Below are 12,318 nucleotides of genomic sequence, written 5' to 3'. Positions count from 1 at the left end.
AAAAGTAATAATTGAAATAGATCAGTTCCTTTTTACCATGTAGCTTTGGTCCCTACGTACGGTTATTTTAGTGTAGTTTCAAGTATAATTATTTAAAAAGGAAAAAAGTGTGTACATTTCTAGTTCAGATATAATTAAATTAGTAAATTGGCCATTCGCTGTGGCAAAAACTATGTACTTACGATAGTTATGGTAGAGGACCAAAGTGCTAAAGAGGAAGCTGAGGAGAAAAAAGAAAAGTGGAAAGTGAAAAGTGAAAGAAAGAACTAAAGACATGGGGACAGAAATAATGTGAGAAATTTGAGCTAATGACAAAAAGGCAAAAACAACCAATAGGCCCAAATTTTAGGAGACTGACAAAGCAATCACATGCAAAAGAGTAATTGCAAGCATAAATTTGTTACAGTACATAATAAACGAGTCGTGAATTTGAAGGAACCATCGTGTGTAGGGGCATGCTATGTTCCAATTAATTAGATATTCTATTGTTGGTTGGTAATTGGTAGGAGACCATGCACCTCTTTTTTTTTATAAAAAAACAAAAAAAGAGGGGGGAAGGGGGGAGGGGGAGAGGAAATGGATCAAAGAAGGTGATTACAAGGGTTGGGAATTGAATCTTCACCAACATAGTGAAAATTCAAATAGCTAACCAATTGAACTACTAAGTTCAGGTACCACCCTCATGCAGGGACGGATTCGGCTTAGTAACTTTCATGTGGATCTTGCATTTATATCAAGAAATCTAGTAAATATATAAGAATTATAAATTGGTAACTACATAATTAAAAGTGTATTGTTACTCTAGTGGAACAAAGAAACTCTTAAAAGTATTATTGACCTCTTGGTTATGGGTTGAAATCTTCTTAGGTACAACCCACAAATTTTAAATCCTGAATTCGCTCTTGCGAAAATTTAATCTTGTGGAACTTGTCCTTATTTTGCTAATTTGCTCCATGCATTGTTTATGTTACGTAACAGCAACGAACTTTGGCTCTTAAGCAGTACTTAATTAATAATAAATGTATAAGTAGCTTGGTAGACAATTAAACAGGTCTACCTACATATATATATCTCCATATAATCACCATCAACACTCATATTATGTTGTAGCAATTACTAAAGTGAGTGAGCACGAAGGTGTTTAGGTAAGTTTAAAGCTGGTCAAATACTTAGATTATTAACACTTCTTAATTTATTTGTGCGGTTAATTAATAAACATCAAAAGTTTTAAATCACTTAAATACGCTTCAGTGATTACTTTCCATTAGTTAAACCAAAATGACTTCACTATGTGAGATTATACTGGGTTTGTTGTTGTTGTGTAATAACCAAACAATGAGTTCGATTAATAAAAACAACTTAATAGAAAAGGACTAAACCATATTAAATCTACATAGTTTAATTTACAGTCTACATCAAGACTAAAAGTCACCAAAATAAGTGACTAAGACAGTTAGATTATCATTAAAAAAAAAGGTAGGTATTTTACCAGGTAACGATTATTTTTAAACTCTAAAAGTTACTGTTCGGACAATAACCAAACAATGCGTTTGGTCGATAAAAACAACTAATTAAATAGAAAATGAGTAAATTAAAACGGTCATGTAAAATCCAAATCAAATATATCATAAATACTTGAACCAAAATATGTTCTTGTGATGTTATGTAAGTGGCAAATTGCCTAATGAATAGAAAGATACATCATTCTCAGAGACTGTGATTATACAATAAACACTAAAATAATTTTTATAATACTATTATAATAATTGAGGATTACAACCAAAATAACAATCCAAAAACTGTTAAATCATCAACTGTCAAATCCTAAAATCTAGAATCGTTTAAATCACTTGATATGTCAAAGTTTATAATATCATTTTTAAGCAAAAAAATAAAAGAATTGGTATGAGCTTAATATCTAACCAACGTTCAAGCGATAAATGCGGGAGGTGGATAACACCAATTATAAATCAATGAAGTTGTCAAAGCCTACTACTACAATTAATCAACCGTTACTTTGTCAATAATAAAAGGTTAAAAACATAACCGTTGAATTGTCACATGTAGAAACTAACTCCTATTTTTTTTTATTTTTTTTTTACCGTTAAAACATAATAACGTTTTACAACCATGGTGGGTGACTAATAATTCAGACATACTAATTATGTAATTTATGGGGATTAAAGAAAACATAATTATTAACGAATAAGGAAATTATATTAGTAGTCCTACCGAAAGGAAGTAATCACAACAGTAATTCCGGACAATATGCATGTTTATTAACCGCTAATGCTTATCCACTTGAGCTGAAAAGAAATTTGTACATTCCTTTTTTTTTTTTTTTTGAAACTCCAGGAAAACCCGCAGCCGCTATATCCTCTGCCCTTCGAATGAGCATTGTGTAAACCCCTCACTGTGCAATAGCTCGCAAACCACCACATGTAAATCGCATTAGGTAAACCCCGTATGACGAGGTCGATTGAAAAGACATTAAGGATGAATCAAACCCACGACCTCTACTATGCAACTCAACCACCCCTTGGGAGCAATTTGTACATTCTTAATCATGATTTATAAGATAGTATTAAAGCGAAATAAGTAGCAATGAGAAAGCATAAGAAAAGGTTCTACTTTTTCTTTTCGTCTTTAAATAAATAAATAAAATAAAGAGCAATTGGAGCAAAGGTCAAAGGGTACCAAATCTAGCCACGTTGCCCTTCACAAAGATTATAAGATTCCCTTTCTTTTGCAAAACCACGAGTTTCCGACCAAAATTAATTAACATATAAATAAATGAGTAAAACATTTAGTAATCCTGAACCATGATCAAGTTTGTTACAATATGTATATTCGAATTTTATGAGTCCTTGAGCGTAATTTTATCAATATTTTTAGCTGACGTTGCACCTTTTGTTAATCTTTTCAGCTGACATGACACCTTTAACGTGGGTCTCACTTTATGTAATAAAAGTGATACGTCAGTGTAAAAGGGTGACAAAAATATATTAAAATTGAGTTCAGGACGATACTAGAACCCCTATGAAGTTGGAACATGTCATAGCAACTTTGACAATAGTTTGAAGGGATACTGGATATTTATCTTTAAATAAATTCAGGGGTGGAAGTAGGAGGGGACGAAGGTATTCAATCGAATCTCCTTTGACAAAAAACAATACTATATATATAAGGTTTTTATTTAAGTGTGTGTATATACCCTAAACCCAAAACTAGTTGTTGTTTCAATGGTTTAAGTGGTATCAAATTCATCTTGAGGTTCCTAATTTGAATCACAAGTACTATATTTATTTTGGTTTTCAAATTCTTTTAGTAGCAAAAATTTTTGATCCACCGTTGTATATAATCCGTAATTGCAACAGCATTCAATATTCATATTTAAAAAGAAAAAAAAATTAATCTTAACAAATACTCATAAACACCACGTCATTTTTGAAAAATGAAAAATGCCATAAAAATTAGAACGGAGAATATTACCTTGTTTATACATCTCTACATTTTATATTATATGATTAATATTTACTCTACATGGAGCTACTTCTTATTTATCTCTCAAGATTTAAAAAAGATTCGTAGGTAGCTTAGTGAAAACAGGAAAAATGAAAAAGAAGATTCGAAAAGAGAGTAAAAAGTAGTGTTATAATCGATTCTACTTGGAAGGAATATATATTTTGATACTTGCAAAAAGAGATGCAAGTCCAATTAAGTGTGAGAATTAACGGATATTCAGCTCACCGACGTTAACAGAAAAGTTAGGTAAGCGGTAATTAAATGCGAAGGAGGGAGGGAGTCACGGCGTTTGTAATTGTTGGCGCCAATTATGACTGCCACGTGCCCCTTGTTTTATAAAGTGGACCCTACTCAACAACCTCTATTGCAACTCTTCCTTTTTATTTGGGCCGTTATATAGACTTTTATCACCAATCACGCATAGGACAGGCCCTATCACGCTTTCATAGGCAAGAGCTCATCTCCAATTTTATACGTCTCTATTCAGGACAAACAACAAAAATTTCGACTAGCTTAATTATATTTTTTTCGTTCCAAATTATATATCATTATTTTTTTTGGATCCATTTCAAAAAAAAAATATCATCTTTCTTTATTTGATAAGTTTTTAAAGACACGATTACAATTTCATCCTTAGTAGTTTCATTTGATTTTAAATACTATTATTCCTTTTTTATTTATCTTTTCAATTAAAAGTGATCCCACATGATTTTAAATATTATTACTCCTTTATTTAAGAAGGGTAATTTTGTAACTTTAACAAAGTCGATATTTATTTCTTAAATATCATGTCCGGTCAAATGGCGACACATAATTTGAGACGGAGGGAGTAATTTTTTTTATTATTTTATAAAAGTATTGAAAATTTTAATCTTTGGACCATTAATATATATAATTAACTTTCAGTACATCTAATACAATATTTTTTTTTTGTAAAGATATATAATTTGTTCTCGATATTTTTTTTTGATTTTGAATTCTATCAAGATACATAATTAGTCTTCAATACATCCAACAACGATACACAATTAGTGAAATTTTTATAACTACTTTATAAGAGTGAAATTTGCATAAATATGATAAGTTGATGTGTATGTTATTTTTCCTCTCTTTTATACTCCTCCATTTCTAATTTATTATCCAACTTTCTTGTCTACTTGTTTCAACACACATATATATGTATTGATCATCTTTAATTTCAGTTTTTACTTAACATCTATAAGACTACAAGATTATTAAAGGCAATTTTGGTAAAGTTTGCATAACTATAGTTTAAGATCATAAAATTTAATTTTAATTTTAATTTTTTGAAACTCGTGTTGCATCAAAACTAGATAAACAAATTAAAGCAAAAAAAATAATTTATCAATTTCTTAGTTTTAAACAACTCTTTAATCTTATATAAATTTATCAGTTAATTAGCTCAGAACTAAGATATCTCATTGAAACCATGAAATTGACGATCTAAATGACCTATTCGAAGTTTCCTGTTTTGTCTATGATAGTATTGACATAGGCCCAAAAATGAAGTCTACTTTACAACATGACCCGGGCCCATTATGAATTTCTTTATATTTTCATTAATACAATATATATATATATATGGTAGCTTCCAGAAGAAGGGGGACAATTGAGATATTTTTGGATTTGTATTCAACACACATTTTCTCTCTCTTAACTCAATTTGAATTCTGTGTATTTTGCTCCATGTATTTCCATGGCGATCTGGTAAAGGGAAAACTTAACATGGTATCGAAGCCAGGTTCTGAGATCCTCTCGTCGTGATCTATCTTCCGATACTACCCGTGAAGGATTTCGTCGGAGATTTTTTTGGTGATTGTTCATCTTCCCGACGACATTCAGCGGTTTTTGGCAATTTTTTTCGTTTTTTATAGGAATTGAAGGCCTTACTTCTTCAGGCTTCGAAGAAGGGTGGTATCTCTGTTGTTTATATTTTTTTCTATTGCGAATGTTGTGCGTTGGCTAATTTTTTACTGAAATTGTGTTTATCTCACCTTGCTCAATCTATAATTGTTTTCTTCGACAAAGCTCCGCCATGTCCACTACTGCTAATAGTACTACTACTGACGGGTGTGAGGAGTTTACCGTTTCCTCAACTTACCCGTTTTATTTGCATCCCTCTGATAACCCTAGTTCTTGTTTTGTTTCCCCACCATTTGATGGTTCTAGTTTCATTATATGGAGAAAAAATATGCTCACTTCTCTCTCTGCTAAGAATAAATTGGGGTTAGTCATTGATAATATCCCGATCTCATTGCCTAATTCTCCATATTTTCCTTTCTACAAGAGATGCAATAACATGATTATTGCTTGGATCATTAATTCTCTCTCTCATGTGTTGGCCACCAGTGTCATGAGTTTTGACACTGCGAAGGAGATCTGGGTTGACATTAATGAAAGATTTGGGCAATCAAATGGGACCAAATATATTCAGATTCAGAAGGAGATTAACTCCACCGTCCAAGGTTCTTCCAGTATAGCCTCTTACTTCACATGAATGCGTAGTCTATGGGATGAATTACACTCCTCTTATGTTGGTCCAGTGTGTACTTGTGGTGCTTTAGGCAAATTTATTGAACAGCAGAAATTGTTCCAGTTCCTGAGTGGACTCAATGATGATTACTCTGTAGCAGAAGCAATATGCTTATGATGTCTACCCTCCTTTCACTTAGTAGTTCATACTCCATGTTACAACATGTTGAGAAACAGAATGAAACTACTCCTCTCATTTCTAGTTTTTTTAGTGATTCAGCTTTCTTTAATACTTTCACTAGTCCACATGGAGAGGTCCTTCTCAGAGAGTCCACAGTGATGACAGGAGGGGTTTTCTTCACTCTCCTCCTTCTAATCCTAAAAGAGGATACCTACTTTCTTCAGGACCTTATTTGTCTGATACTAAGAGGTTTTCTACCTCCAGCCCATTACCTTCACTCTCCTACAAGTACTGCAAAATATCAGGGCATACTATTAATAAGTGTTACAAATTACATGGATATCTCTCAGACTTCAAATTTACAAAATGGAAAAAAGCTCTAGCCTGTGTGCAGAATGATGTTTCTCTAGCTGATGCCACAGTCACTTCTCTTTCTTTTACTGAGGGTGATTACAAGTTGTCCAAAGATCAGTACCAACATTAGCTACATCTCCAGCAATTGAATCAAGGGACCCATGTGTCTGCTGGCTCTGCAGTCCTTGCTTTCATAGATTCTGGTTATTCTCATTTTGCAGGTATGTTTACTCACCCTGCTGTTACTGCTACTGCTTTCCATGCTTGTGCGGTGTCTTCACTAGGCTCAAATCCTTGGATTCTTGATTCCGGGGCTACTAACCACATGACACCACACAAACATCTCATTTTTAATCTTCTTTCCCTACCCATTCCTCTTCTCATTTCCTTACCAAATGGGTACAGAGTTAAGGTTCTGTCTACTGGGTCTTTACAACTCAAGTCTGATATTACCTAACATGATGTGCTACTGGTCCCCTCTTTCCAATTTAATCTCATTTCCATCCACAAGCTCCTTATTCAGCTTAAATGTACTGCACTTTTCACTGAATCAACATGTGTATTGCAGGGCCTTTCTCAGAAGAGGCAGTTGGAAATTGGTAAAGCTGAGAATGGGTTGTATTTTTGTAATGTGGATGTCCCTCCCCCTGTACCCCTTTTTCCTCTTTCTTGTCGTAGTTCTGTTCCTTTGGCTCATTGTAATCACTCCTGTAATATAAATAAATCTGATCTGTTCTGGCATCAACGTTTGGGTCATCTTCCTTTTAATAGAATGAAATCTATTCCTTATCTGTTAGATAAACTTTCTCCCTCTCAAAGTTTTCATTGTGATATTTGTCCCAAAGCTAGACAACATAAACTTTCTTTTCCCCTTAGCTCTACACATTCTTCTTTCCCTTTTCAACTTGTCCATATTGACATCTGAGGCCCTTACCACACTTTCACATATAATGGGTTTAGATATTTTTTAACCTTAGTAGATGATTTCACAAGAGTTACTTGGACTTATCTTTTAGCCTCTAAGGGCAGTGCCTCTTCTGTCATAAAGTCCTTTGTACATATGGTCAGAATTCATTTCCACTCTCCAGTTCAAAATTTTTGGTCTGACAATGCTTTTGAGCTGGGGAAGTGTACTGATCTCCAACAATTTTTTTCTACAAATGGCATCCTCCATCATACCACAATTCCTCACACTCCTCAACAAAATGGTGTTGTAGAAAGAAAGCACACACATCTCCCTGAAGTTTCCAGAACCTTACTTTTTCAATCTCACCTTCCTCTAAAATTCTGGGAAGATTGTGTGTTAATAGCCACTTATCTTATTAATAGATTCCCCTTCACTGTACTCCACAACATTTCTCCTTTTGAAAAGTTACATGGTTACCCCTTTCTTATGATCATTTAAAAAGTTTTGGTTGCTTATCTTATGTTGTTTTTTCAAAGCCTGGTAGAGATAAGTTTCAACCTAGATCTATTCCAAGTGTTTTACTTGGTTATCCTTGTGGTAAGAAGGGTTATAAATTGCTCAATCTTTCTTCTTTTTCTGTATTTTACTCCACGGATGTTGTGTTTCATGAGTTTATTTTCCCTTTTTCTTCATCCTCTGTTTCCCAACCCTTTCCTTACTCTCCACCTGTGTATGATGATCCTTTTGTCCCATCTACACATTCTCCTTCTGTGGTCCATGATGATCCTCCTATAGTACTTGAGACTACTTTTTCTTCTCTATCTTCTCCTCTTGTGGTTCATGATGACTCTCCAGCAGTTCCTGAGACCACTCTCTCCTTACCTCTCAGACGGAGTTCTAGAGTTATTCATCCTCCTCATCATTTACCGGATTACATCTGTTCTTCTGTTAAAATTCCTCTTCAAGTCAATTCCAAGTTTTCTAGTGTTGATTTGCACTTGCATGAGCCTCAATTTTACCAGCAGGCTACTTCTAATCCTGCCTGGCAAGAGGCTATACAATAGGAATTTAGGGCTCTTGAGTCAAATTATACTTGGGATATTGTTCCCCTTCCTCCTCATAAGAAGGCTATCCCTTGTAAGTGGGTGTACAAGATTAAACAGAGATCGGATGGTACTATTAAACGATACAAGGCTAGATTGGTCATCAAGGGTGATATTCAGAAGGCAGGTGTGGATATCATAAAACTTTTTCTCCGGTGGTCAAATTAACTACTGTTAAATGCTTGTTGTCTCTTGCTGCTAAGAACCGTTGGACTGTTTTCCAGCTGGACGTTAATAATGCTTTTTTACATAGGGACCTTCATGAAGATGTGTTTATGAAGATCCCACCTGGCCTTCAGATTATATCTCCTGATTCCTCTTCCACTCCCTTGGTTTGCAAACTCAGGAAATCCCTCTATGGCCTTAAACAAGCCTCCAGACAGTGGTTTGCTAAACTGTCTGATGCTTTGTTATCTCGAGGCTACATTGCAAGTAAAAATGATAACTCATTGTTTACCAAGTCTTCCAGTTCCTCTTTGGTGATTCTTGTGGTTTATGTGGATGATATTTTGCTGGCTGGCTCTAACTTATTTGAGATGAATGCCCTCAAATATTTCCTTGATGAATCCTTCAAGGTTAAAGACCTGGGTTTTGTGCATTATTTTCTTGGTTTAGAGGTCACTTCTCACCATTCTGGTTTCCTGATTAATCAGCACAAGTTGCTTCTGATCTGTTGGAAGAGTTTAACTACTCTCATTATACTCCTGTCATTGCTCCTTTAGATGCCTCTGTCAAACTCACCCCTGACATGGGTGATCCACTGCCTGATCCTTCCATCTACAGGTGTTTGGTTGGGAAGTTAAATTTCTTTCAGCATACCAGACCTGACATTTCTTTTGTTGTGCAACACCTTAGCTAGTTCCTACAATATCCTTGTGTTCCTCATATGATGGCTGGGTTGCATGTCCTTCGTTACCTTTTACATGATCCTGCTCAGGGCATTTTTTTGCCCTCTCATTCTTCAGTTGATCTTACTGCATATGCTGATTCTGACTGGCTGCATGCCCTTTGTCTCGCCGATCTGTGACTGGTTATTACATTTTCTTTGGTGGTTGCCCAGTTTCTTGGAAGAGCAAGAAACAACCCACTATTGCTCTTTCTTCAACTGAGGCTGAATACCGCGCTTTGCGCAAAGTGGTAGCTGAAGTTATTTGGTTAACTCGTTTATTTGCTGACATGGGACTAACCATTTCTTCTCCTGTGCCTATATTTTGTGACAGCCAAGCTGCTTTACATATTGCTAGGTTTTCCATGAGCGTACCAAGCACATTGAGATCGATTGTCACTATGTCCGCGACTGCTTGTTATCTGGTGTTATTTCTCTTCACCACGTCTTGTCTGCTGCTCAGGTTGCTGATATAATGACCAAGCCTCTTCTCGGTCACACTCATATTTCCTGTTTGTGCAAGTTGGGAGTTTCTTCACCCTCCAGCTTGAGGGGGGTGGGGGTTGATATAGGCCCAAAAATGAAGTCCACTTTACAACATGACCCGAGCCCATTATGAATTTCTTTTCTATTTCCATTAATACAATGTATATATATATATATATATATATATATATATATATATATATATATATGTGGTAGCTTATTCAACACACATTTTCTCTCTCTTTAGTCAGTTTGAGTTCTGTGTATTTTGCTTCATGTATTTCCATGGCGATCTAGTAAAGGGGACACTTAACAGATAGCGATATTCTTTTGCTATTTTTTTTACTCGGCTCATTGAAAAAAAAATTCTCTAACCTTATTTGGGGACATTTATCTCTAAATAATAAATGTGAAGTTGACCTCAAGTCCTTTTATATTAAATTAATGCTACAAGAAAAATCTAATTAATTAAAGAGTTTATAGTTGTCGCAATCGATCACTGATCAACGGTCATGAAATATTGTGTGATAAAATTCCTCCAACTTAACTAGATATCAGGTTCACGAATATATTTACCTTATATCTCCCTTAATTAATAGTAGGCAAATAATAATATACTAAAATATTTAGTCTTGATCGCTGTATTGTATATGCTGCTTTTAATGACATGAGGTGAAGGCATTTGGTGTATCTGTAATCATGCAGCAAATTTGTCTCTTCCAGAAAAAAAAATACAACCTCAAATAAACAAAATAAAAGAAACACAATGAGTGTTCATTCAATTGCTATTTCGACAAAGACTGACCAACCATCCACTTTCGTCCACGCTTAATTGCTTACTCTTTTTCTGTAAGTATTTCTTTTTTGGAGATGAGATGAGAAGATAGTGAATTGATTTAGTATTAATTTTAATTGTATCTTCTTGTTGATGTAGACAGTGATGTAGCCACATAGTGAAGGGTGGTAAGTCGAAAAATTATAGTGTGTATATACAAGATTATAAGAAACATATAATTAGTCACAAATTACGTACTTTTCGTCAGTGGCGGACTCAGGATTTAAAGGTTATAGGTGCTTTAATGCAGCTTAAAAATTTATTAAAAAATGCAGCGTAGCTGCAGAGATTCGAAAAGGATTCGAATCCAGGATGGGAGACACGGAAGTTGCATCTAAAGCCAGAGCACCCAGCCATGTTTTTGTTCTCTGGGTGCTTTTTTATATATTATACCATTTTTTCACTATTTCTTATATAATTATACCTATTCTACATCGAGTTTAGTGGGTGCCGAAACACCCAAAAAAAGCACGTGGGTCCGCCCCTGCTTTTCGTATGTATATATTAATTCTTGAACACTCTTGTCGGAATTTCTGATTTTGTCATGGTAGAAGATGGGCATGGAGAAGGAATCACACCTTAAAATACGAATGGTGTCGTTTTCTTTTAGGTGCCAATTAAAAGAGAGTCGTCATGAATAGGTAACCTTCTAGCATATACTTTGTTTTCGCTTTTTTATTTTAGACGAAGCTAAGTTAATTATCGGTGTAGTCCTGGCTGGTGTAGTGTTGAAATGGGGAACAGTCTTTTATCTTAGGGGTTGGAACTAACACATTAATTTCTTCATTGCCGCAATTTAAACCTGAAATCAATTAGCACTATTAATGATCATGTGCAAATTAAAACTCAAATTTTGACCCTTTAGATGGTCCCAAATGTTAGTTATGGCCTATGGCATAGCTTTACGGGATTTATGATGTTTGATAAGTACTCCGTACTACTATTGTGTCCTTAACCACGTTCCTATGAGATCCCTCAAAATTATTTTACTTTTTTAAGAAGGAAATGATCTCTTATGACCACTTACAATAAAATAAAAATAAAAATAACAATACATCTTCCGGATTATATAATTTCTAACATTGGTCTTAATTCACACACAATTTAAATTTGAATGTGTTGCAAACTCTACCTTTCTTTAATTCACGGATTACAAATTTCACAAAATTTATTTAATTAATATAATTGAGGAAAATGGTCTCCCATGCATGCATGGGCTGTGATTAACCAAAAAGCATCATATTAGGTAAATCCCATGCCTAATCACTCAGAAAAAACTGTATCATTTTCTTTGCCACATTCATCCCACTGATTCTGAATGAGATTCTTTCTTTTACCTCTTATAACTAACAATTACTGAATTTCTTGTTCAACTTAAAATAAAATATGAACAAACTCTATAAGAATACCTAAAAATGATTTTGTAGCAACTAGTGGACTACTAATGAAACTAGTTTGATATTAATTAATTGACATGTTTAGTGTTAATCAAACAAGCATTAGCAAGACAGAATGTGCAATCTGCCCGTTCATCACGCCGTCGAAAGC

Source organism: Capsicum annuum, chromosome 2, assembly GCF_002878395.1.
Source record: "Capsicum annuum cultivar UCD-10X-F1 chromosome 2, UCD10Xv1.1, whole genome shotgun sequence".
Classification (NCBI taxonomy): Eukaryota; Viridiplantae; Streptophyta; class Magnoliopsida; order Solanales; family Solanaceae; genus Capsicum; species Capsicum annuum.
Note: the sequence above shows the minus strand (reverse complement) of the source record.